The 26936-nt window shown below is 43.6% G+C and overlaps 11 non-coding genes across 11 annotated transcripts; all 11 read right to left on the bottom strand.

The window, feature by feature from the left end:
- Positions 1-78: 78 nt before the first annotated feature.
- TRNAG-UCC (transfer RNA glycine (anticodon UCC)) lies at positions 79-150 on the bottom strand. The gene has a single exon. It is a non-coding gene; the product is annotated as a tRNA-Gly (tRNA).
- A 1522-nt stretch (positions 151-1672) lies between these two features.
- Positions 1673-1744, bottom strand: TRNAR-CCU (transfer RNA arginine (anticodon CCU)). The gene has a single exon. It is a non-coding gene; the product is annotated as a tRNA-Arg (tRNA).
- A 1532-nt stretch (positions 1745-3276) lies between these two features.
- Positions 3277-3348, bottom strand: TRNAG-UCC (transfer RNA glycine (anticodon UCC)). Its single transcript has one exon. It is a non-coding gene; the product is annotated as a tRNA-Gly (tRNA).
- A 3114-nt stretch (positions 3349-6462) lies between these two features.
- On the bottom strand, positions 6463-6534 carry TRNAG-UCC (transfer RNA glycine (anticodon UCC)). The gene has a single exon. It is a non-coding gene; the product is annotated as a tRNA-Gly (tRNA).
- Positions 6535-8056: 1522 nt separating this feature from the next.
- On the bottom strand, positions 8057-8128 carry TRNAR-CCU (transfer RNA arginine (anticodon CCU)). Its single transcript has one exon. It is a non-coding gene; the product is annotated as a tRNA-Arg (tRNA).
- Positions 8129-9660: 1532 nt separating this feature from the next.
- On the bottom strand, positions 9661-9732 carry TRNAG-UCC (transfer RNA glycine (anticodon UCC)). The gene has a single exon. It is a non-coding gene; the product is annotated as a tRNA-Gly (tRNA).
- Positions 9733-12846: 3114 nt separating this feature from the next.
- Positions 12847-12918, bottom strand: TRNAG-UCC (transfer RNA glycine (anticodon UCC)). Its single transcript has one exon. It is a non-coding gene; the product is annotated as a tRNA-Gly (tRNA).
- Positions 12919-14440: 1522 nt separating this feature from the next.
- On the bottom strand, positions 14441-14512 carry TRNAG-CCC (transfer RNA glycine (anticodon CCC)). The gene has a single exon. It is a non-coding gene; the product is annotated as a tRNA-Gly (tRNA).
- Positions 14513-16044: 1532 nt separating this feature from the next.
- TRNAG-UCC (transfer RNA glycine (anticodon UCC)) lies at positions 16045-16116 on the bottom strand. Its single transcript has one exon. It is a non-coding gene; the product is annotated as a tRNA-Gly (tRNA).
- Positions 16117-20824: 4708 nt separating this feature from the next.
- On the bottom strand, positions 20825-20896 carry TRNAG-CCC (transfer RNA glycine (anticodon CCC)). Its single transcript has one exon. It is a non-coding gene; the product is annotated as a tRNA-Gly (tRNA).
- Positions 20897-22428: 1532 nt separating this feature from the next.
- TRNAG-UCC (transfer RNA glycine (anticodon UCC)) lies at positions 22429-22500 on the bottom strand. The gene has a single exon. It is a non-coding gene; the product is annotated as a tRNA-Gly (tRNA).
- Positions 22501-26936: the final 4436 nt, after the last annotated feature.

Raw genomic sequence — 26936 nt, forward strand, 5'->3', positions numbered from 1 at the left:
ACCTCTTAATTATATTACCATTTTGTGAAATGTTGCTTTAAAATATATCCTGCTTGCAGAATATATAAGTATTTGTACTGCGTTGGCCGGGAATCGAACCCGGGTCAACTGCTTGGAAGGCAGCTATGCTCACCACTATACCACCAACGCCCTCTGATCTTTGTGCTCTCGGTTCTAAACATTAGGACCCTGAGTTCAATGACTATCATGCACCAGCTTCAATGGTGCATTTGGTTTAGATACCAACATGAAAAGCAATAGAAAGTTTTTGTAGAGGGTAAGGAACTGGGATTGAAACCAAGGACAAAGCTGTGCAGAAGAGAAGAATGGAAAGCAGCAATACAAATAATAGATATGAACACATAGAGGCAGCATGGGAAGCAAAGCAGGGAAGAGAAATAGAGAACATTCCATGAAATGCCCAGGAGATAGATAAGAGCAGAACAAAAAAGGGAAGAATGAAATTCAAAGCCTCCACATAAAAGTGTTTGAAGGTCCCACCAGTCATTCATGCTTATTATTGTGTGCCTTTACTTTCAAAGTACAGTGTGGAGCTTTTGACGATCCCTCTCTTGTATTTCAGCAGACACAGATAGTTGAGAAGTCTTTTCTCACATAGCTGGCACAAGCTTGCGCTTTTCCTTGCTGGTAGCGTGGAAATGACAGCTTGGTCCTTGGAAGTAAAATCAAGCAAAATTAGCAGAGGATGGTTTCGATCCATCGACCTCTGGGTTATGGGCCCAGCACGCTTCCGCTGCGCCACTCTGCTCCGTTGTGAAAGTGTTCTTTTTATGCAGATAAGGAGCATTAGGCAGAGTAGCATGGGATTGGTCTGGCTCTCACCTCATTTGCATAAGTATATCCCAAGGCATGCTGGGTGCAGAAAAACTTCATCTTCCCCTCTCACAATCAGTCATAACTGAAAGTCAGACACTCTTAGGCACTAGCCGTTTCAGGCCTTTATCAAGACAGTAGCTCTTGAACCATCTCTCTCTCGCTCTGTGATCCTAGCACTAGCATGCTCAGGATTTGGCTTTACCTTGGAGCCAGAGATATACCCGGTGAGGGCTTGCCCGGTGTGAGGCTTTTGAGCGTTTGGGAGCGTTCGGGACGTGAGTGGACGTTGGACAGGAAACTATGCGAATATGAAGCCTCCAACATTCCTGCTTCAGTGAGTGGTTCTTTCCATGGACATCTGACTCTTGGATTCCTCTCAACTTGCCTTCTGATAAAACATTTTGTGAGCAGCAGTTTCCTTCGACAGCTACAAGGTGGCGCTACATTCAGGTGAGAGCACAAGTATGCACAAAATGTTAGGGACTTTTGCCAGATTTATCGGTGGATCTTGCATATTTTTTCAGAGGCTAGATATTGCCTAGAAATGCTTTTTAACATAGAGATGCTGGAGTTACAATGTCTGGTCGGGCCTCAGCCCTTCCATTGTTTGCCCACTGTAACAAATTTATTACCAGCACATGTGTGTTGTGACTCTGCTTTATGAAACTTATCATATATTAGGACAATGTATGTAGCAGAAGGTGCGATTGAGATGTTTGCCCACGTATTTGTTTATTTTTTTATATATGGCTGATTAATCTGTTCGTGAAATTTCCATTTTGTGACATGTTGCATTACAATATATCCTGCTTGCAGAATATATAAGTATTTTCAGTGCGTTGGCCGGGAATCAAACCCGGGTCAACTGCTTAGGAAGCAGCTATGCTCACCACTATACCACCAACGCCCTCTGATGTGTTAGCTCTCGGTTCTAAATATTACGTTGCAGAAATCAATGACTATCTTGCACCAGCTTCAATGGTGCATTTGGTTTAGATACCAACATGAGAAGCAGTAGAACGTTTTTTGCAGAGGGTAAGGAACTGGGGATTGAAACCAAGGACAAAGTTGTGCAGAAGAGAAGAAATGAAAAGCAACAGTACAAATAGTAGAAATGAGCATATATAGGCAGCATGGGAAGCAAAGCAGGGAAGAGAAAGAGAACATTCCATGAAATGCCCAGGAGATATATAAGAGCAGAACAAAAAGGGAAGAATGAAATTCAAAGCATGCCCAGAAAGTTGTGTGAAGCTCCCACCAGTCAGTCATTTATGGTTATAATTGTGTGTCTTTACTTTCAAAGTACAGGGTTGTACCTTTCACGATCACTCTTGTATTACACAGACACGAATAGTTGAGAAGTCTTTTCTCACATAGCTGGCACAAGCTTGCACTTTTCCTTTCTGGCTATGTGGAAATGACAGCTTGGTCCTTGGAAGGAAAATCAAGCAAAATTAGCAGAGGATGGTTTCGATACATCGACCTCTGGGTTATGGGCCCAGCACGCTTCCGCTGCGCCACTCTGCTCCTTTGTGAAAGTGTTCTCTTTATGCAGATGAGGAGGCATTCAGAGAAGTGACGTGGGATTGGTCGGGCTCTCACCTCATTTGCCTAAGTATATCGCAAGGCATGCTGGGTGCAGAAAATCTTTATCTTCCCCTCTCACAATCAGTCACAACTGAAAGTCCAGACCCTCTTAGGCACTAGCCGTTTCAGGCCTTTAACAAGACAACAGCTCTCCGACGCTCTCTGTCTCTCTCTCTCTCTGTGATCCTAGTGCTTGCATGCTCAGTATTTGGCTTTTCCTGGGAGCCAGAGATCTACCCGGTGAGGGCTTGCCGGTATAAGGCTTTAGAGCGTTTGGGAGCGTTCGGTACATGAGAGGACGTTGGACTGGAAGCTATGCAAATTTGAAGCATCCAAACTTCCTGCTGCAGTCGGAGGCTCTTTCCATGGACATCTGCCTTTTGGATTCCTCTAAACTTGCCCTCTGATGAAACATTTTGTGAGCTGCAGTTACCTCCGACGGCTACAAGGTGGTGCTACATTCAGGTGAGGGCACAAGTATGCACAAAATGTTGGGGACTTTTGCCAGATTTATTGCTGGATCTTGCATATTTTTTCAGAGGCTAAATATTGCCTAGGAAATGCTTTTTAACATAGAGATGCTGGAGTTAAAATGTCTGGTTGGGCCTCAGCCCTTTCATTGTCTGCCCACTGTAACATATTTTTTTACCAGTACATGTGAGTGGTGACTCTGCTTTATGAAACTTATCATATATTAGGACAATGAATATAGCAGAAGGGGCGATCGAAATGCTTGCCTACATATTTGTTTATTTTTTATATAATGGCTGATTAACCTCTTAATTATATTACCATTTTGTGAAATGTTGCTTTAAAATATATCCTGCTTGCAGAATATATAAGTATTTGTACTGCGTTGGCCGGGAATCGAACCCGGGTCAACTGCTTGGAAGGCAGCTATGCTCACCACTATACCACCAACGCCCTCTGATCTTTGCGCTCTCGGTTCTAAACATTAGGACCCTGAGTTCAATGACTATCATGCACCAGCTTCAATGGTGCATTTGGTTTAGATACCAACATGAAAAGCAATAGAAAGTTTTTGTAGAGGGTAAGGAACTGGGATTGAAACCAAGGACAAAGCTGTGCAGAAGAGAAGAATGGAAAGCAGCAATACAAATAATAGATATGAACACATAGAGGCAGCATGGGAAGCAAAGCAGGGAAGAGAAATAGAGAACATTCCATGAAATGCCCAGGAGATAGATAAGAGCAGAACAAAAAAGGGAAGAATGAAATTCAAAGCCTCCACATAAAAGTGTTTGAAGGTCCCACCAGTCATTCATGCTTATTATTGTGTGCCTTTACTTTCAAAGTACAGTGTGGAGCCTTTGACGATCCCTCTCTTGTATTTCAGCAGACACAGATAGTTGAGAAGTCTTTTCTCACATAGCTGGCACAAGCTTGCGCTTTTCCTTGCTGGTAGCGTGGAAATGACAGCTTGGTCCTTGGAAGTAAAATCAAGCAAAATTAGCAGAGGATGGTTTCGATCCATCGACCTCTGGGTTATGGGCCCAGCACGCTTCCGCTGCGCCACTCTGCTCCCTTGTGAAAGTGTTCTTTTTATGCAGATAAGGAGCATTAGGCAGAGTAGCATGGGATTGGTCTGGCTCTCACCTCATTTGCATAAGTATATCCCAAGGCATGCTGGGTGCAGAAAAACTTCATCTTCCCCTCTCACAATCAGTCATAACTGAAAGTCAGACACTCTTAGGCACTAGCCGTTTCAGGCCTTTATCAAGACAGTAGCTCTTGAACCATCTCTCTCTCGCTCTGTGATCCTAGCACTAGCATGCTCAGGATTTGGCTTTACCTTGGAGCCAGAGATATACCCGGTGAGGGCTTGCCCGGTGTGAGGCTTTTGAGCGTTTGGGAGCGTTGTGGACGTTGGACAGGAAACTATGCGAATATGAAGCCTCCAACATTCCTGCTTCAGTGAGTGGTTCTTTCCATGGACATCTGACTCTTGGATTCCTCTCAACTTGCCTTCTGATAAAACATTTTGTGAGCAGCAGTTTCCTTCGACAGCTACAAGGTGGCGCTACATTCAGGTGAGAGCACAAGTATGCACAAAATGTTAGGGACTTTTGCCAGATTTATCGGTGGATCTTGCATATTTTTTTCAGAGGCTAGATATTGCCTAGAAATGCTTTTTAACATAGAGATGCTGGAGTTACAATGTCTGGTCGGGCCTCAGCCCTTCCATTGTTTGCCCACTGTAACAAATTTATTACCAGCACATGTGTGTTGTGACTCTGCTTTATGAAACTTATCATATATTAGGACAATGTATGTAGCAGAAGGTGCGATTGAGATGTTTGCCCACGTATTTGTTTATTTTTTTATATATGGCTGATTAATCTGTTCGTGAAATTTCCATTTTGTGACATGTTGCATTACAATATATCCTGCTTGCAGAATATATAAGTATTTTCAGTGCGTTGGCCGGGAATAGAACCCGGGTCAACTGCTTGGGAAGCAGCTATGCTCACCACTATACCACCAACGCCCTCTGATGTGTTAGCTCTCGGTTCTAAATATTACGTTGCAGAAATCAATGACTATCTTGCACCAGCTTCAATGGTGCATTTGGTTTAGATACCAACATGAGAAGCAGTAGAACGTTTTTTGCAGAGGGTAAGGAACTGGGGATTGAAACCAAGGACAAAGTTGTGCAGAAGAGAAGAAATGAAAAGCAACAGTACAAATAGTAGAAATGAGCATATATAGGCAGCATGGGAAGCAAAGCAGGGAAGAGAAAGAGAACATTCCATGAAATGCCCAGGAGATAGATAAGAGCAGAACAAAAAGGGAAGAATGAAATTCAAAGCATGCCCAGAAAGTTGTGTGAAGCTCCCACCAGTCATTTATGGTTATAATTGTGTGTCTTTACTTTCAAAGTACAGGGTTGTACCTTTCACGATCACTCTTGTATTACACAGACACGAATAGTTGAGAAGTCTTTTCTCACATAGCTGGTACAAGCTTGCACTTTTCCTTTCTGGCTATGTGGAAATGACAGCTTGGTCCTTGGAAGGAAAATCAAGCAAAATTAGCAGAGGATGGTTTCGATCCATCGACCTCTGGGTTATGGGCCCAGCACGCTTCCGCTGCGCCACTCTGCTCCTTTGTGAAAGTGTTCTCTTTATGCAGATGAGGAGGCATTCAGAGAAGTGACGTGGGATTGGTCGGGCTCTCACCTCATTTGCCTAAGTATATCGCAAGGCATGCTGGGTGCAGAAAATCTTTATCTTCCCCTCTCACAATCAGTCACAACTGAAAGTCCAGACCCTCTTAGGCACTAGCCGTTTCAGGCCTTTAACAAGACAACAGCTCTCCGACGCTCTCTGTCTCTCTCTCTCTCTGTGATCCTAGTGCTTGCATGCTCAGTATTTGGCTTTTCCTGGGAGCCAGAGATCTACCCGGTGAGGGCTTGCCGGTATAAGGCTTTAGAGCGTTTGGGAGCGTTCGGTACATGAGAGGACGTTGGACTGGAAGCTATGCAAATTTGAAGCATCCAAACTTCCTGCTGCAGTCGGAGGCTCTTTCCATGGACATCTGCCTTTTGGATTCCTCTAAACTTGCCCTCTGATGAAACATTTTGTGAGCTGCAGTTACCTCCGACGGCTACAAGGTGGTGCTACATTCAGGTGAGGGCACAAGTATGCACAAAATGTTGGGGACTTTTGCCAGATTTATTGCTGGACCTTGCATATTTTTTTCAGAGGCTAAATATTGCCTCGGAAATGCTTTTTAACATAGAGATGCTGGAGTTAAAATGTCTGGTCGGGCCTCAGCCCTTTCATTGTCTGCCCACTGTAACATATTTTTTTACCAGTACATGTGAGTGGTGACTCTGCTTTATGAAACTTATCATATATTAGGACAATGAATATAGCAGAAGGGGCGATCGAAATGCTTGCCTACATATTTGTTTATTTTTTATATAATGGCTGATTAACCTCTTAATTATATTACCATTTTGTGAAATGTTGCTTTAAAATATATCCTGCTTGCAGAATATATAAGTATTTGTACTGCGTTGGCCGGGAATCGAACCCGGGTCAACTGCTTGGAAGGCAGCTATGCTCACCACTATACCACCAACGCCCTCTGATCTTTGTGCTCTCGGTTCTAAACATTAGGATCCTGAGTTCAATGACTATCATGCACCAGCTTCAATGGTGCATTTGGTTTAGATACCAACATGAAAAGCAATAGAAAGTTTTTGTAGAGGGTAAGGAACTGGGATTGAAACCAAGGACAAAGCTGTGCAGAAGAGAAGAATGGAAAGCAGCAATACAAATAATAGATATGAACACATAGAGGCAGCATGGGAAGCAAAGCAGAGAAGAGAAATAGAGAACATTCCATGAAATGCCCAGGAGATAGATAAGAGCAGAACAAAAAAGGGAAGAATGAAATTCAAAGCCTCCACATAAAAGTGTTTGAAGGTCCCACCAGTCATTCATGCTTATTATTGTGTGCCTTTACTTTCAAAGTACAGTGTGGAGCTTTTGACGATCCCTCTCTTGTATTTCAGCAGACACAGATAGTTGAGAAGTCTTTTCTCACATAGCTGGCACAAGCTTGCGCTTTTCCTTGCTGGTAGCGTGGAAATGACAGCTTGGTCCTTGGAAGTAAAATCAAGCAAAATTAGCAGAGGATGGTTTCGATCCATCGACCTCTGGGTTATGGGCCCAGCACGCTTCCGCTGCGCCACTCTGCTCCGTTGTGAAAGTGTTCTTTTTATGCAGATAAGGAGCATTAGGCAGAGTAGCATGGGATTGGTCTGGCTCTCACCTCATTTGCATAAGTATATCCCAAGGCATGCTGGGTGCAGAAAAACTTCATCTTCCCCTCTCACAATCAGTCATAACTGAAAGTCAGACACTCTTAGGCACTAGCCGTTTCAGGCCTTTATCAAGACAGTAGCTCTTGAACCATCTCTCTCTCGCTCTGTGATCCTAGCACTAGCATGCTCAGGATTTGGCTTTACCTTGGAGCCAGAGATATACCCGGTGAGGGCTTGCCCGGTGTGAGGCTTTTGAGCGTTTGGGAGCGTTCGGGACGTGAGTGGACGTTGGACAGGAAACTATGCGAATATGAAGCCTCCAACATTCCTGCTTCAGTGAGTGGTTCTTTCCATGGACATCTGACTCTTGGATTCCTCTCAACTTGCCTTCTGATAAAACATTTTGTGAGCAGCAGTTTCCTTCGACAGCTACAAGGTGGCGCTACATTCAGGTGAGAGCACAAGTATGCACAAAATGTTAGGGACTTTTGCCAGATTTATCGGTGGATCTTGCATATTTTTTCAGAGGCTAGATATTGCCTAGAAATGCTTTTTAACATAGAGATGCTGGAGTTACAATGTCTGGTCGGGCCTCAGCCCTTCCATTGTTTGCCCACTGTAACAAATTTATTACCAGCACATGTGTGTTGTGACTCTGCTTTATGAAACTTATCATATATTAGGACAATGTATGTAGCAGAAGGTGCGATTGAGATGTTTGCCCACGTATTTGTTTATTTTTTTATATATGGCTGATTAATCTGTTCGTGAAATTTCCATTTTGTGACATGTTGCATTACAATATATCCTGCTTGCAGAATATATAAGTATTTTCAGTGCGTTGGCCGGGAATCAAACCCGGGTCAACTGCTTAGGAAGCAGCTATGCTCACCACTATACCACCAACGCCCTCTGATGTGTTAGCTCTCGGTTCTAAATATTACGTTGCAGAAATCAATGACTATCTTGCACCAGCTTCAATGGTGCATTTGGTTTAGATACCAACATGAGAAGCAGTAGAACGTTTTTTGCAGAGGGTAAGGAACTGGGGATTGAAACCAAGGACAAAGTTGTGCAGAAGAGAAGAAATGAAAAGCAACAGTACAAATAGTAGAAATGAGCATATATAGGCAGCATGGGAAGCAAAGCAGGGAAGAGAAAGAGAACATTCCATGAAATGCCCAGGAGATATATAAGAGCAGAACAAAAAGGGAAGAATGAAATTCAAAGCATGCCCAGAAAGTTGTGTGAAGCTCCCACCAGTCAGTCATTTATGGTTATAATTGTGTGTCTTTACTTTCAAAGTACAGGGTTGTACCTTTCACGATCACTCTTGTATTACACAGACACGAATAGTTGAGAAGTCTTTTCTCACATAGCTGGCACAAGCTTGCACTTTTCCTTTCTGGCTATGTGGAAATGACAGCTTGGTCCTTGGAAGGAAAATCAAGCAAAATTAGCAGAGGATGGTTTCGATACATCGACCTCTGGGTTATGGGCCCAGCACGCTTCCGCTGCGCCACTCTGCTCCTTTGTGAAAGTGTTCTCTTTATGCAGATGAGGAGGCATTCAGAGAAGTGACGTGGGATTGGTCGGGCTCTCACCTCATTTGCCTAAGTATATCGCAAGGCATGCTGGGTGCAGAAAATCTTTATCTTCCCCTCTCACAATCAGTCACAACTGAAAGTCCAGACCCTCTTAGGCACTAGCCGTTTCAGGCCTTTAACAAGACAACAGCTCTCCGACGCTCTCTGTCTCTCTCTCTCTCTGTGATCCTAGTGCTTGCATGCTCAGTATTTGGCTTTTCCTGGGAGCCAGAGATCTACCCGGTGAGGGCTTGCCGGTATAAGGCTTTAGAGCGTTTGGGAGCGTTCGGTACATGAGAGGACGTTGGACTGGAAGCTATGCAAATTTGAAGCATCCAAACTTCCTGCTGCAGTCGGAGGCTCTTTCCATGGACATCTGCCTTTTGGATTCCTCTAAACTTGCCCTCTGATGAAACATTTTGTGAGCTGCAGTTACCTCCGACGGCTACAAGGTGGTGCTACATTCAGGTGAGGGCACAAGTATGCACAAAATGTTGGGGACTTTTGCCAGATTTATTGCTGGATCTTGCATATTTTTTCAGAGGCTAAATATTGCCTAGGAAATGCTTTTTAACATAGAGATGCTGGAGTTAAAATGTCTGGTTGGGCCTCAGCCCTTTCATTGTCTGCCCACTGTAACATATTTTTTTACCAGTACATGTGAGTGGTGACTCTGCTTTATGAAACTTATCATATATTAGGACAATGAATATAGCAGAAGGGGCGATCGAAATGCTTGCCTACATATTTGTTTATTTTTTATATAATGGCTGATTAACCTCTTAATTATATTACCATTTTGTGAAATGTTGCTTTAAAATATATCCTGCTTGCAGAATATATAAGTATTTGTACTGCGTTGGCCGGGAATCGAACCCGGGTCAACTGCTTGGAAGGCAGCTATGCTCACCACTATACCACCAACGCCCTCTGATCTTTGCGCTCTCGGTTCTAAACATTAGGACCCTGAGTTCAATGACTATCATGCACCAGCTTCAATGGTGCATTTGGTTTAGATACCAACATGAAAAGCAATAGAAAGTTTTTGTAGAGGGTAAGGAACTGGGATTGAAACCAAGGACAAAGCTGTGCAGAAGAGAAGAATGGAAAGCAGCAATACAAATAATAGATATGAACACATAGAGGCAGCATGGGAAGCAAAGCAGGGAAGAGAAATAGAGAACATTCCATGAAATGCCCAGGAGATAGATAAGAGCAGAACAAAAAAGGGAAGAATGAAATTCAAAGCCTCCACATAAAAGTGTTTGAAGGTCCCACCAGTCATTCATGCTTATTATTGTGTGCCTTTACTTTCAAAGTACAGTGTGGAGCCTTTGACGATCCCTCTCTTGTATTTCAGCAGACACAGATAGTTGAGAAGTCTTTTCTCACATAGCTGGCACAAGCTTGCGCTTTTCCTTGCTGGTAGCGTGGAAATGACAGCTTGGTCCTTGGAAGTAAAATCAAGCAAAATTAGCAGAGGATGGTTTCGATCCATCGACCTCTGGGTTATGGGCCCAGCACGCTTCCGCTGCGCCACTCTGCTCCCTTGTGAAAGTGTTCTTTTTATGCAGATAAGGAGCATTAGGCAGAGTAGCATGGGATTGGTCTGGCTCTCACCTCATTTGCATAAGTATATCCCAAGGCATGCTGGGTGCAGAAAAACTTCATCTTCCCCTCTCACAATCAGTCATAACTGAAAGTCAGACACTCTTAGGCACTAGCCGTTTCAGGCCTTTATCAAGACAGTAGCTCTTGAACCATCTCTCTCTCGCTCTGTGATCCTAGCACTAGCATGCTCAGGATTTGGCTTTACCTTGGAGCCAGAGATATACCCGGTGAGGGCTTGCCCGGTGTGAGGCTTTTGAGCGTTTGGGAGCGTTGTGGACGTTGGACAGGAAACTATGCGAATATGAAGCCTCCAACATTCCTGCTTCAGTGAGTGGTTCTTTCCATGGACATCTGACTCTTGGATTCCTCTCAACTTGCCTTCTGATAAAACATTTTGTGAGCAGCAGTTTCCTTCGACAGCTACAAGGTGGCGCTACATTCAGGTGAGAGCACAAGTATGCACAAAATGTTAGGGACTTTTGCCAGATTTATCGGTGGATCTTGCATATTTTTTTCAGAGGCTAGATATTGCCTAGAAATGCTTTTTAACATAGAGATGCTGGAGTTACAATGTCTGGTCGGGCCTCAGCCCTTCCATTGTTTGCCCACTGTAACAAATTTATTACCAGCACATGTGTGTTGTGACTCTGCTTTATGAAACTTATCATATATTAGGACAATGTATGTAGCAGAAGGTGCGATTGAGATGTTTGCCCACGTATTTGTTTATTTTTTTATATATGGCTGATTAATCTGTTCGTGAAATTTCCATTTTGTGACATGTTGCATTACAATATATCCTGCTTGCAGAATATATAAGTATTTTCAGTGCGTTGGCCGGGAATAGAACCCGGGTCAACTGCTTGGGAAGCAGCTATGCTCACCACTATACCACCAACGCCCTCTGATGTGTTAGCTCTCGGTTCTAAATATTACGTTGCAGAAATCAATGACTATCTTGCACCAGCTTCAATGGTGCATTTGGTTTAGATACCAACATGAGAAGCAGTAGAACGTTTTTTGCAGAGGGTAAGGAACTGGGGATTGAAACCAAGGACAAAGTTGTGCAGAAGAGAAGAAATGAAAAGCAACAGTACAAATAGTAGAAATGAGCATATATAGGCAGCATGGGAAGCAAAGCAGGGAAGAGAAAGAGAACATTCCATGAAATGCCCAGGAGATAGATAAGAGCAGAACAAAAAGGGAAGAATGAAATTCAAAGCATGCCCAGAAAGTTGTGTGAAGCTCCCACCAGTCATTTATGGTTATAATTGTGTGTCTTTACTTTCAAAGTACAGGGTTGTACCTTTCACGATCACTCTTGTATTACACAGACACGAATAGTTGAGAAGTCTTTTCTCACATAGCTGGTACAAGCTTGCACTTTTCCTTTCTGGCTATGTGGAAATGACAGCTTGGTCCTTGGAAGGAAAATCAAGCAAAATTAGCAGAGGATGGTTTCGATCCATCGACCTCTGGGTTATGGGCCCAGCACGCTTCCGCTGCGCCACTCTGCTCCTTTGTGAAAGTGTTCTCTTTATGCAGATGAGGAGGCATTCAGAGAAGTGACGTGGGATTGGTCGGGCTCTCACCTCATTTGCCTAAGTATATCGCAAGGCATGCTGGGTGCAGAAAATCTTTATCTTCCCCTCTCACAATCAGTCACAACTGAAAGTCCAGACCCTCTTAGGCACTAGCCGTTTCAGGCCTTTAACAAGACAACAGCTCTCCGACGCTCTCTGTCTCTCTCTCTCTCTGTGATCCTAGTGCTTGCATGCTCAGTATTTGGCTTTTCCTGGGAGCCAGAGATCTACCCGGTGAGGGCTTGCCGGTATAAGGCTTTAGAGCGTTTGGGAGCGTTCGGTACATGAGAGGACGTTGGACTGGAAGCTATGCAAATTTGAAGCATCCAAACTTCCTGCTGCAGTCGGAGGCTCTTTCCATGGACATCTGCCTTTTGGATTCCTCTAAACTTGCCCTCTGATGAAACATTTTGTGAGCTGCAGTTACCTCCGACGGCTACAAGGTGGTGCTACATTCAGGTGAGGGCACAAGTATGCACAAAATGTTGGGGACTTTTGCCAGATTTATTGCTGGACCTTGCATATTTTTTTCAGAGGCTAAATATTGCCTCGGAAATGCTTTTTAACATAGAGATGCTGGAGTTAAAATGTCTGGTCGGGCCTCAGCCCTTTCATTGTCTGCCCACTGTAACATATTTTTTTACCAGTACATGTGAGTGGTGACTCTGCTTTATGAAACTTATCATATATTAGGACAATGAATATAGCAGAAGGGGCGATCGAAATGCTTGCCTACATATTTGTTTATTTTTTATATAATGGCTGATTAACCTCTTAATTATATTACCATTTTGTGAAATGTTGCTTTAAAATATATCCTGCTTGCAGAATATATAAGTATTTGTACTGCGTTGGCCGGGAATCGAACCCGGGTCAACTGCTTGGAAGGCAGCTATGCTCACCACTATACCACCAACGCCCTCTGATCTTTGTGCTCTCGGTTCTAAACATTAGGATCCTGAGTTCAATGACTATCATGCACCAGCTTCAATGGTGCATTTGGTTTAGATACCAACATGAAAAGCAATAGAAAGTTTTTGTAGAGGGTAAGGAACTGGGATTGAAACCAAGGACAAAGCTGTGCAGAAGAGAAGAATGGAAAGCAGCAATACAAATAATAGATATGAACACATAGAGGCAGCATGGGAAGCAAAGCAGAGAAGAGAAATAGAGAACATTCCATGAAATGCCCAGGAGATAGATAAGAGCAGAACAAAAAAGGGAAGAATGAAATTCAAAGCCTCCACATAAAAGTGTTTGAAGGTCCCACCAGTCATTCATGCTTATTATTGTGTGCCTTTACTTTCAAAGTACAGTGTGGAGCTTTTGACGATCCCTCTCTTGTATTTCAGCAGACACAGATAGTTGAGAAGTCTTTTCTCACATAGCTGGCACAAGCTTGCGCTTTTCCTTGCTGGTAGCGTGGAAATGACAGCTTGGTCCTTGGAAGTAAAATCAAGCAAAATTAGCAGAGGATGGTTTCGATCCATCGACCTCTGGGTTATGGGCCCAGCACGCTTCCGCTGCGCCACTCTGCTCCGTTGTGAAAGTGTTCTTTTTATGCAGATAAGGAGCATTAGGCAGAGTAGCATGGGATTGGTCTGGCTCTCACCTCATTTGCATAAGTATATCCCAAGGCATGCTGGGTGCAGAAAAACTTCATCTTCCCCTCTCACAATCAGTCATAACTGAAAGTCAGACACTCTTAGGCACTAGCCGTTTCAGGCCTTTATCAAGACAGTAGCTCTTGAACCATCTCTCTCTCGCTCTGTGATCCTAGCACTAGCATGCTCAGGATTTGGCTTTACCTTGGAGCCAGAGATATACCCGGTGAGGGCTTGCCCGGTGTGAGGCTTTTGAGCGTTTGGGAGCGTTCGGGACGTGAGTGGACGTTGGACAGGAAACTATGCGAATATGAAGCCTCCAACATTCCTGCTTCAGTGAGTGGTTCTTTCCATGGACATCTGACTCTTGGATTCCTCTCAACTTGCCTTCTGATAAAACATTTTGTGAGCAGCAGTTTCCTTCGACAGCTACAAGGTGGCGCTACATTCAGGTGAGAGCACAAGTATGCACAAAATGTTAGGGACTTTTGCCAGATTTATCGGTGGATCTTGCATATTTTTTCAGAGGCTAGATATTGCCTAGAAATGCTTTTTAACATAGAGATGCTGGAGTTACAATGTCTGGTCGGGCCTCAGCCCTTCCATTGTTTGCCCACTGTAACAAATTTATTACCAGCACATGTGTGTTGTGACTCTGCTTTATGAAACTTATCATATATTAGGACAATGTATGTAGCAGAAGGTGCGATTGAGATGTTTGCCCACGTATTTGTTTATTTTTTTATATATGGCTGATTAATCTGTTCGTGAAATTTCCATTTTGTGACATGTTGCATTACAATATATCCTGCTTGCAGAATATATAAGTATTTTCAGTGCGTTGGCCGGGAATCAAACCCGGGTCAACTGCTTGGGAAGCAGCTATGCTCACCACTATACCACCAACGCCCTCTGATGTGTTAGCTCTCGGTTCTAAATATTACGTTGCAGAAATCAATGACTATCTTGCACCAGCTTCAATGGTGCATTTGGTTTAGATACCAACATGAGAAGCAGTAGAACGTTTTTTGCAGAGGGTAAGGAACTGGGGATTGAAACCAAGGACAAAGTTGTGCAGAAGAGAAGAAATGAAAAGCAACAGTACAAATAGTAGAAATGAGCATATATAGGCAGCATGGGAAGCAAAGCAGGGAAGAGAAAGAGAACATTCCATGAAATGCCCAGGAGATATATAAGAGCAGAACAAAAAGGGAAGAATGAAATTCAAAGCATGCCCAGAAAGTTGTGTGAAGCTCCCACCAGTCAGTCATTTATGGTTATAATTGTGTGTCTTTACTTTCAAAGTACAGGGTTGTACCTTTCACGATCACTCTTGTATTACACAGACACGAATAGTTGAGAAGTCTTTTCTCACATAGCTGGCACAAGCTTGCACTTTTCCTTTCTGGCTATGTGGAAATGACAGCTTGGTCCTTGGAAGGAAAATCAAGCAAAATTAGCAGAGGATGGTTTCGATACATCGACCTCTGGGTTATGGGCCCAGCACGCTTCCGCTGCGCCACTCTGCTCCTTTGTGAAAGTGTTCTCTTTATGCAGATGAGGAGGCATTCAGAGAAGTGACGTGGGATTGGTCGGGCTCTCACCTCATTTGCCTAAGTATATCGCAAGGCATGCTGGGTGCAGAAAATCTTTATCTTCCCCTCTCACAATCAGTCACAACTGAAAGTCCAGACCCTCTTAGGCACTAGCCGTTTCAGGCCTTTAACAAGACAACAGCTCTCCGACGCTCTCTGTCTCCCTCTCTCTCTGTGATCCTAGTGCTTGCATGCTCAGTATTTGGCTTTTCCTGGGAGCCAGAGATCTACCCGGTGAGGGCTTGCCGGTATAAGGCTTTAGAGCGTTTGGGAGCGTTCGGTACATGAGAGGACGTTGGACTGGAAGCTATGCAAATTTGAAGCATCCAAACTTCCTGCTGCAGTCGGAGGCTCTTTCCATGGACATCTGCCTTTTGGATTCCTCTAAACTTGCCCTCTGATGAAACATTTTGTGAGCTGCAGTTACCTCCGACGGCTACAAGGTGGTGCTACATTCAGGTGAGGGCACAAGTATGCACAAAATGTTGGGGACTTTTGCCAGATTTATTGCTGGATCTTGCATATTTTTTCAGAGGCTAAATATTGCCTAGGAAATGCTTTTTAACATAGAGATGCTGGAGTTAAAATGTCTGGTTGGGCCTCAGCCCTTTCATTGTCTGCCCACTGTAACATATTTTTTTACCAGTACATGTGAGTGGTGACTCTGCTTTATGAAACTTATCATATATTAGGACAATGAATATAGCAGAAGGGGCGATCGAAATGCTTGCCTACATATTTGTTTATTTTTTATATAATGGCTGATTAACCTCTTAATTATATTACCATTTTGTGAAATGTTGCTTTAAAATATATCCTGCTTGCAGAATATATAAGTATTTGTACTGCGTTGGCCGGGAATCGAACCCGGGTCAACTGCTTGGAAGGCAGCTATGCTCACCACTATACCACCAACGCCCTCTGATCTTTGCGCTCTCGGTTCTAAACATTAGGACCCTGAGTTCAATGACTATCATGCACCAGCTTCAATGGTGCATTTGGTTTAGATACCAACATGAAAAGCAATAGAAAGTTTTTGTAGAGGGTAAGGAACTGGGATTGAAACCAAGGACAAAGCTGTGCAGAAGAGAAGAATGGAAAGCAGCAATACAAATAATAGATATGAACACATAGAGGCAGCATGGGAAGCAAAGCAGGGAAGAGAAATAGAGAACATTCCATGAAATGCCCAGGAGATAGATAAGAGCAGAACAAAAAAGGGAAGAATGAAATTCAAAGCCTCCACATAAAAGTGTTTGAAGGTCCCACCAGTCATTCATGCTTATTATTGTGTGCCTTTACTTTCAAAGTACAGTGTGGAGCCTTTGACGATCCCTCTCTTGTATTTCAGCAGACACAGATAGTTGAGAAGTCTTTTCTCACATAGCTGGCACAAGCTTGCGCTTTTCCTTGCTGGTAGCGTGGAAATGACAGCTTGGTCCTTGGAAGTAAAATCAAGCAAAATTAGCAGAGGATGGTTTCGATCCATCGACCTCTGGGTTATGGGCCCAGCACGCTTCCGCTGCGCCACTCTGCTCCGTTGTGAAAGTGTTCTTTTTATGCAGATAAGGAGCATTAGGCAGAGTAGCATGGGATTGGTCTGGCTCTCACCTCATTTGCATAAGTATATCCCAAGGCATGCTGGGTGCAGAAAAACTTCATCTTCCCCTCTCACAATCAGTCATAACTGAAAGTCAGACACTCTTAGGCACTAGCCGTTTCAGGCCTTTATCAAGACAGTAGCTCTTGAACCATCTCTCTCTCGCTCTGTGATCCTAGCACTAGCATGCTCAGGATTTGGCTTTACCTTGGAGCCAGAGATATACCCGGTGAGGGCTTGCCCGGTGTGAGGCTTTTGAGCGTTTGGGAGCGTTGTGGACGTTGGACAGGAAACTATGCGAATATGAAGCCTCCAACATTCCTGCTTCAGTGAGTGGTTCTTTCCATGGACATCTGACTCTTGGATTCCTCTCAACTTGCCTTCTGATAAAACATTTTGTGAGCAGCAGTTTCCTTCGACAGCTACAAGGTGGCGCTACATTCAGGTGAGAGCACAAGTATGCACAAAATGTTAGGGACTTTTGCCAGATTTATCGGTGGATCTTGCATATTTTTTTCAGAGGCTAGATATTGCCTAGAAATGCTTTTTAACATAGAGATGCTGGAGTTACAATGTCTGGTCGGGCCTCAGCCCTTCCATTGTTTGCCCACTGTAACAAATTTATTACCAGCACATGTGTGTTGTGACTCTGCTTTATGAAACTTATCATATATTAGGACAATGTATGTAGCAGAAGGTGCGTTTGAGATGTTTGCCCACGTATTTGTTTATTTTTTTATATATGGCTGATTAATCTGTTCGTGAAATTTCCATTTTGTGACATGTTGCATTACAATATATCCTGCTTGCAGAATATATAAGTATTTTCAGTGCGTTGGCCGGGAATAGAACCCAGGTCAACTGCTTGGGAAGCAGCTATGCTCACCACTATACCACCAACGCCCTCTGATGTGTTAGCTCTCGGTTCTAAATATTACGTTGCAGAAATCAATGACTATCTTGCACCAGCTTCAATGGTGCATTTGGTTTAGATACCAACATGAGAAGCAGTAGAACGTTTTTTGCAGAGGGTAAGGAACTGGGGATTGAAACCAAGGACAAAGTTGTGCAGAAGAGAAGAAATGAAAAGCAACAGTACAAATAGTAGAAATGAGCATATATAGGCAGCATGGGAAGCAAAGCAGGGAAGAGAAAGAGAACATTCCATGAAATGCCCAGGAGATAGATAAGAGCAGAACAAAAAGGGAAGAATGAAATTCAAAGCATGCCCAGAAAGTTGTGTGAAGCTCCCACCAGTCATTTATGGTTATAATTGTGTGTCTTTACTTTCAAAGTACAGGGTTGTACCTTTCACGATCACTCTTGTATTACACAGACACGAATAGTTGAGAAGTCTTTTCTCACATAGCTGGTACAAGCTTGCACTTTTCCTTTCTGGCTATGTGGAAATGACAGCTTGGTCCTTGGAAGGAAAATCAAGCAAAATTAGCAGAGGATGGTTTCGATCCATCGACCTCTGGGTTATGGGCCCAGCACGCTTCCGCTGCGCCACTCTGCTCCTTTGTGAAAGTGTTCTCTTTATGCAGATGAGGAGGCATTCAGAGAAGTGACGTGGGATTGGTCGGGCTCTCACCTCATTTGCCTAAGTATATCGCAAGGCATACTGGGTGCAGAAAATCTTTATCTTCCCCTCTCACAATCAGTCACAACTGAAAGTCCAGACCCTCTTATTCACTAGCCGTTTCAGGCCTTTAACAAGACAACAGCTCTCCGACGCTCTCTGTCTCTCTCTCTCTCTGTGATCCTAGTGCTTGCATGCTCAGTATTTGGCTTTACCTGGGAGCCAGAGATCTACCCGGTGAGGGCTTGCCGGTATAAGGCTTTAGAGCGTTTGGGAGCGTTCGGTACATGAGAGGACGTTGGACTGGAAGCTATGCAAATTTGAAGCATCCAAACTTCCTGCTGCAGTCGGAGGCTCTTTCCATGGACATCTGCCTTTTGGATTCCTCTAAACTTGCCCTCTGATGAAACATTTTGTGAGCTGCAGTTACCTCCGACGGCTACAAGGTGGTGCTACATTCAGGTGAGGGCACAAGTATGCACAAAATGTTGGGGACTTTTGCCAGATTTATTGCTGGATCTTGCATATTTTTTGCAGAGGCTAAATATTGCCTAGGAAATGCTTTTTAACATAGAGATGCTGGAGTTAAAATGTCTGGTCGGGCCTCAGCCCTTTCATTGTCTGCCCACTGTAACATATTTTTTTACCAGTACATGTGAGTGGTGACTCTGCTTTATGAAACTTATCATATATTAGGACAATGAATATAGCAGAAGGGGCGATCGAAATGCTTGCCTACATATTTGTTTATTTTTTATATAATGGCTGATTAACCTCTTAATTATATTACCATTTTGTGAAATGTTGCTTTAAAATATATCCTGCTTGCAGAATATATAAGTATTTGTACTGCGTTGGCCGGGAATCGAACCCTGGTCAACTGCTTGGAAGGCAGCTATGCTCACCACTATACCACCAACGCCCTCTGATCTTTGCGCTCTCGGTTCTAAACATTAGGACCCTGAGTTCAATGACTATCATGCACCAGCTTCAATGGTGCATTTGGTTTAGATACCAACATGAAAAGCAATAGAAAGTTTTTGTAGAGGGTAAGGAACTGGGATTGAAACCAAGGACAAAGCTGTGCAGAAGAGAAGAATGGAAAGCAGCAATACAAATAATAGATATGAACACATAGAGGCAGCATGGGAAGCAAAGCAGGGAAGAGAAATAGAGAACATTCCATGAAATGCCCAGGAGATAGATAAGAGCAGAACAAAAAAGGGAAGAATGAAATTCAAAGCCTCCACATAAAAGTGTTTGAAGGTCCCACCAATCATTCATGCTTATTATTGTGTGCCTTTACTTTCAAAGTACAGTGTGGAGCTTTTGACGATCCCTCTCTTGTATTTCAGCAGACACAGATAGTTGAGAAGTCTTTTCTCACATAGCTGGCACAAGCTTGCGCTTTTCCTTGCTGGTAGCGTGGAAATGACAGCTTGGTCCTTGGAAGTAAAATCAAGCAAAATTAGCAGAGGATGGTTTCGATCCATCGACCTCTGGGTTATGGGCCCAGCACGCTTCCGCTGCGCCACTCTGCTCCGTTGTGAAAGTGTTCTTTTTATGCAGATAAGGAGCATTAGGCAGAGTAGCATGGGATTGGTCTGGCTCTCACCTCATTTGCATAAGTATATCCCAAGGCATGCTGGGTGCAGAAAAACTTCATCTTCCCCTCTCACAATCAGTCATAACTGAAAGTCAGACACTCTTAGGCACTAGCCGTTTCAGGCCTTTATCAAGACAGTAGCTCTTGAACCATCTCTCTCTCGCTCTGTGATCCTAGCACTAGCATGCTCAGGATTTGGCTTTACCTTGGAGCCAGAGATATACCCGGTGAGGGCTTGCCCGGTGTGAGGCTTTTGAGCGTTTGGGAGCGTTCGGGACGTGAGTGGACGTTGGACAGGAAACTATGCGAATATGAAGCCTCCAACATTCCTGCTTCAGTGAGTGGTTCTTTCCATGGACATCTGACTCTTGGATTCCTCTCAACTTGCCTTCTGATAAAACATTTTGTGAGCAGCAGTTTCCTTCGACAGCTACAAGGTGGCGCTACATTCAGGTGAGAGCACAAGTATGCACAAAATGTTAGGGACTTTTGCCAGATTTATCGGTGGATCTTGCATATTTTTTCAGAGGCTAGATATTGCCTAGAAATGCTTTTTAACATAGAGATGCTGGAGTTACAATGTCTGGTCGGGCCTCAGCCCTTCCATTGTTTGCCCACTGTAACAAATTTATTACCAGCACATGTGTGTTGTGACTCTGCTTTATGAAACTTATCATATATTAGGACAATGTATGTAGCAGAAGGTGCGATTGAGATGTTTGCCCACGTATTTGTTTATTTTTTTATATATGGCTGATTAATCTGTTCGTGAAATTTCCATTTTGTGACATGTTGCATTACAATATATCCTGCTTGCAGAATATATAAGTATTTTCAGTGCGTTGGCCGGGAATCAAACCCGGGTCAACTGCTTGGGAAGCAGCTATGCTCACCACTATACCACCAACGCCCTCTGATGTGTTAGCTCTCGGTTCTAAATATTACGTTGCAGAAATCAATGACTATCTTGCACCAGCTTCAATGGTGCATTTGGTTTAGATACCAACATGAGAAGCAGTAGAACGTTTTTTGCAGAGGGTAAGGAACTGGGGATTGAAACCAAGGACAAAGTTGTGCAGAAGAGAAGAAATGAAAAGCAACAGTACAAATAGTAGAAATGAGCATATATAGGCAGCATGGGAAGCAAAGCAGGGAAGAGAAAGAGAACATTCCATGAAATGCCCAGGAGATATATAAGAGCAGAACAAAAAGGGAAGAATGAAATTCAAAGCATGCCCAGAAAGTTGTGTGAAGCTCCCACCAGTCAGTCATTTATGGTTATAATTGTGTGTCTTTACTTTCAAAGTACAGGGTTGTACCTTTCACGATCACTCTTGTATTACACAGACACGAATAGTTGAGAAGTCTTTTCTCACATAGCTGGCACAAGCTTGCACTTTTCCTTTCTGGCTATGTGGAAATGACAGCTTGGTCCTTGGAAGGAAAATCAAGCAAAATTAGCAGAGGATGGTTTCGATACATCGACCTCTGGGTTATGGGCCCAGCACGCTTCCGCTGCGCCACTCTGCTCCTTTGTGAAAGTGTTCTCTTTATGCAGATGAGGAGGCATTCAGAGAAGTGACGTGGGATTGGTCGGGCTCTCACCTCATTTGCCTAAGTATATCGCAAGGCATGCTGGGTGCAGAAAATCTTTATCTTCCCCTCTCACAATCAGTCACAACTGAAAGTCCAGACCCTCTTAGGCACTAGCCGTTTCAGGCCTTTAACAAGACAACAGCTCTCCGACGCTCTCTGTCTCCCTCTCTCTCTGTGATCCTAGTGCTTGCATGCTCAGTATTTGGCTTTTCCTGGGAGCCAGAGATCTACCCGGTGAGGGCTTGCCGGTATAAGGCTTTAGAGCGTTTGGGAGCGTTCGGTACATGAGAGGACGTTGGACTGGAAGCTATGCAAATTTGAAGCATCCAAACTTCCTGCTGCAGTCGGAGGCTCTTTCCATGGACATCTGCCTTTTGGATTCCTCTAAACTTGCCCTCTGATGAAACATTTTGTGAGCTGCAGTTACCTCCGACGGCTACAAGGTGGTGCTACATTCAGGTGAGGGCACAAGTATGCACAAAATGTTGGGGACTTTTGCCAGATTTATTGCTGGATCTTGCATATTTTTTCAGAGGCTAAATATTGCCTAGGAAATGCTTTTTAACATAGAGATGCTGGAGTTAAAATGTCTGGTTGGGCCTCAGCCCTTTCATTGTCTGCCCACTGTAACATATTTTTTTACCAGTACATGTGAGTGGTGACTCTGCTTTATGAAACTTATCATATATTAGGACAATGAATATAGCAGAAGGGGCGATCGAAATGCTTGCCTACATATTTGTTTATTTTTTATATAATGGCTGATTAACCTCTTAATTATATTACCATTTTGTGAAATGTTGCTTTAAAATATATCCTGCTTGCAGAATATATAAGTATTTGTACTGCGTTGGCCGGGAATCGAACCCGGGTCAACTGCTTGGAAGGCAGCTATGCTCACCACTATACCACCAACGCCCTCTGATCTTTGCGCTCTCGGTTCTAAACATTAGGACCCTGAGTTCAATGACTATCATGCACCAGCTTCAATGGTGCATTTGGTTTAGATACCAACATGAAAAGCAATAGAAAGTTTTTGTAGAGGGTAAGGAACTGGGATTGAAACCAAGGACAAAGCTGTGCAGAAGAGAAGAATGGAAAGCAGCAATACAAATAATAGATATGAACACATAGAGGCAGCATGGGAAGCAAAGCAGGGAAGAGAAATAGAGAACATTCCATGAAATGCCCAGGAGATAGATAAGAGCAGAACAAAAAAGGGAAGAATGAAATTCAAAGCCTCCACATAAAAGTGTTTGAAGGTCCCACCAGTCATTCATGCTTATTATTGTGTGCCTTTACTTTCAAAGTACAGTGTGGAGCCTTTGACGATCCCTCTCTTGTATTTCAGCAGACACAGATAGTTGAGAAGTCTTTTCTCACATAGCTGGCACAAGCTTGCGCTTTTCCTTGCTGGTAGCGTGGAAATGACAGCTTGGTCCTTGGAAGTAAAATCAAGCAAAATTAGCAGAGGATGGTTTCGATCCATCGACCTCTGGGTTATGGGCCCAGCACGCTTCCGCTGCGCCACTCTGCTCCGTTGTGAAAGTGTTCTTTTTATGCAGATAAGGAGCATTAGGCAGAGTAGCATGGGATTGGTCTGGCTCTCACCTCATTTGCATAAGTATATCCCAAGGCATGCTGGGTGCAGAAAAACTTCATCTTCCCCTCTCACAATCAGTCATAACTGAAAGTCAGACACTCTTAGGCACTAGCCGTTTCAGGCCTTTATCAAGACAGTAGCTCTTGAACCATCTCTCTCTCGCTCTGTGATCCTAGCACTAGCATGCTCAGGATTTGGCTTTACCTTGGAGCCAGAGATATACCCGGTGAGGGCTTGCCCGGTGTGAGGCTTTTGAGCGTTTGGGAGCGTTGTGGACGTTGGACAGGAAACTATGCGAATATGAAGCCTCCAACATTCCTGCTTCAGTGAGTGGTTCTTTCCATGGACATCTGACTCTTGGATTCCTCTCAACTTGCCTTCTGATAAAACATTTTGTGAGCAGCAGTTTCCTTCGACAGCTACAAGGTAGCGCTACATTCAGGTGAGAGCACAAGTATGCACAAAATGTTAGGGACTTTTGCCAGATTTATCGGTGGATCTTGCATATTTTTTTCAGAGGCTAGATATTGCCTAGAAATGCTTTTTAACATAGAGATGCTGGAGTTACAATGTCTGGTCGGGCCTCAGCCCTTCCATTGTTTGCCCACTGTAACAAATTTATTACCAGCACATGTGTGTTGTGACTCTGCTTTATGAAACTTATCATATATTAGGACAATGTATGTAGCAGAAGGTGCGTTTGAGATGTTTGCCCACGTATTTGTTTATTTTTTTATATATGGCTGATTAATCTGTTCGTGAAATTTCCATTTTGTGACATGTTGCATTACAATATATCCTGCTTGCAGAATATATAAGTATTTTCAGTGCGTTGGCCGGGAATAGAACCCAGGTCAACTGCTTGGGAAGCAGCTATGCTCACCACTATACCACCAACGCCCTCTGATGTGTTAGCTCTCGGTTCTAAATATTACGTTGCAGAAATCAATGACTATCTTGCACCAGCTTCAATGGTGCATTTGGTTTAGATACCAACATGAGAAGCAGTAGAACGTTTTTTGCAGAGGGTAAGGAACTGGGGATTGAAACCAAGGACAAAGTTGTGCAGAAGAGAAGAAATGAAAAGCAACAGTACAAATAGTAGAAATGAGCATATATAGGCAGCATGGGAAGCAAAGCAGGGAAGAGAAAGAGAACATTCCATGAAATGCCCAGGAGATAGATAAGAGCAGAACAAAAAGGGAAGAATGAAATTCAAAGCATGCCCAGAAAGTTGTGTGAAGCTCCCACCAGTCATTTATGGTTATAATTGTGTGTCTTTACTTTCAAAGTACAGGGTTGTACCTTTCACGATCACTCTTGTATTACACAGACACGAATAGTTGAGAAGTCTTTTCTCACATAGCTGGTACAAGCTTGCACTTTTCCTTTCTGGCTATGTGGAAATGACAGCTTGGTCCTTGGAAGGAAAATCAAGCAAAATTAGCAGAGGATGGTTTCGATCCATCGACCTCTGGGTTATGGGCCCAGCACGCTTCCGCTGCGCCACTCTGCTCCTTTGTGAAAGTGTTCTCTTTATGCAGATGAGGAGGCATTCAGAGAAGTGACGTGGGATTGGTCGGGCTCTCACCTCATTTGCCTAAGTATATCGCAAGGCATACTGGGTGCAGAAAATCTTTATCTTCCCCTCTCACAATCAGTCACAACTGAAAGTCCAGACCCTCTTATTCACTAGCCGTTTCAGGCCTTTAACAAGACAACAGCTCTCCGACGCTCTCTGTCTCTCTCTCTCTCTGTGATCCTAGTGCTTGCATGCTCAGTATTTGGCTTTACCTGGGAGCCAGAGATCTACCCGGTGAGGGCTTGCCGGTATAAGGCTTTAGAGCGTTTGGGAGCGTTCGGTACATGAGAGGACGTTGGACTGGAAGCTATGCAAATTTGAAGCATCCAAACTTCCTGCTGCAGTCGGAGGCTCTTTCCATGGACATCTGCCTTTTGGATTCCTCTAAACTTGCCCTCTGATGAAACATTTTGTGAGCTGCAGTTACCTCCGACGGCTACAAGGTGGTGCTACATTCAGGTGAGGGCACAAGTATGCACAAAATGTTGGGGACTTTTGCCAGATTTATTGCTGGATCTTGCATATTTTTTGCAGAGGCTAAATATTGCCTAGGAAATGCTTTTTAACATAGAGATGCTGGAGTTAAAATGTCTGGTCGGGCCTCAGCCCTTTCATTGTCTGCCCACTGTAACATATTTTTTTACCAGTACATGTGAGTGGTGACTCTGCTTTATGAAACTTATCATATATTAGGACAATGAATATAGCAGAAGGGGCGATCGAAATGCTTGCCTACATATTTGTTTATTTTTTATATAATGGCTGATTAACCTCTTAATTATATTACCATTTTGTGAAATGTTGCTTTAAAATATATCCTGCTTGCAGAATATATAAGTATTTGTACTGCGTTGGCCGGGAATCGAACCCTGGTCAACTGCTTGGAAGGCAGCTATGCTCACCACTATACCACCAACGCCCTCTGATCTTTGCGCTCTCGGTTCTAAACATTAGGACCCTGAGTTCAATGACTATCATGCACCAGCTTCAATGGTGCATTTGGTTTAGATACCAACATGAAAAGCAATAGAAAGTTTTTGTAGAGGGTAAGGAACTGGGATTGAAACCAAGGACAAAGCTGTGCAGAAGAGAAGAATGGAAAGCAGCAATACAAATAATAGATATGAACACATAGAGGCAGCATGGGAAGCAAAGCAGGGAAGAGAAATAGAGAACATTCCATGAAATGCCCAGGAGATAGATAAGAGCAGAACAAAAAAGGGAAGAATGAAATTCAAAGCCTCCACATAAAAGTGTTTGAAGGTCCCACCAATCATTCATGCTTATTATTGTGTGCCTTTACTTTCAAAGTACAGTGTGGAGCTTTTGACGATCCCTCTCTTGTATTTCAGCAGACACAGATAGTTGAGAAGTCTTTTCTCACATAGCTGGCACAAGCTTGCGCTTTTCCTTGCTGGTAGCGTGGAAATGACAGCTTGGTCCTTGGAAGTAAAATCAAGCAAAATTAGCAGAGGATGGTTTCGATCCATCGACCTCTGGGTTATGGGCCCAGCACGCTTCCGCTGCGCCACTCTGCTCCGTTGTGAAAGTGTTCTTTTTATGCAGATAAGGAGCATTAGGCAGAGTAGCATGGGATTGGTCTGGCTCTCACCTCATTTGCATAAGTATATCCCAAGGCATGCTGGGTGCAGAAAAACTTCATCTTCCCCTCTCACAATCAGTCATAACTGAAAGTCAGACACTCTTAGGCACTAGCCGTTTCAGGCCTTTATCAAGACAGTAGCTCTTGAACCATCTCTCTCTCGCTCTGTGATCCTAGCACTAGCATGCTCAGGATTTGGCTTTACCTTGGAGCCAGAGATATACCCGGTGAGGGCTTGCCCGGTGTGAGGCTTTTGAGCGTTTGGGAGCGTTCGGGACGTGAGTGGACGTTGGACAGAAAACTATGCGAATATGAAGCCTCCAACATTCCTGCTTCAGTGAGTGGTTCTTTCCATGGACATCTGACTCTTGGATTCCTCTCAACTTGCCTTCTGATAAAACATTTTGTGAGCAGCAGTTTCCTTCGACAGCTACAAGGTGGCGCTACATTCAGGTGAGAGCACAAGTATGCACAAAATGTTAGGGACTTTTGCCAGATTTATCGGTGGATCTTGCATATTTTTTCAGAGGCTAGATATTGCCTAGAAATGCTTTTTAACATAGAGA

Source organism: Lissotriton vulgaris, chromosome 9 (assembly GCF_964263255.1).
Source record: "Lissotriton vulgaris chromosome 9, aLisVul1.2, whole genome shotgun sequence".
NCBI classification, from domain to species: domain Eukaryota; kingdom Metazoa; phylum Chordata; class Amphibia; order Caudata; family Salamandridae; genus Lissotriton; species Lissotriton vulgaris.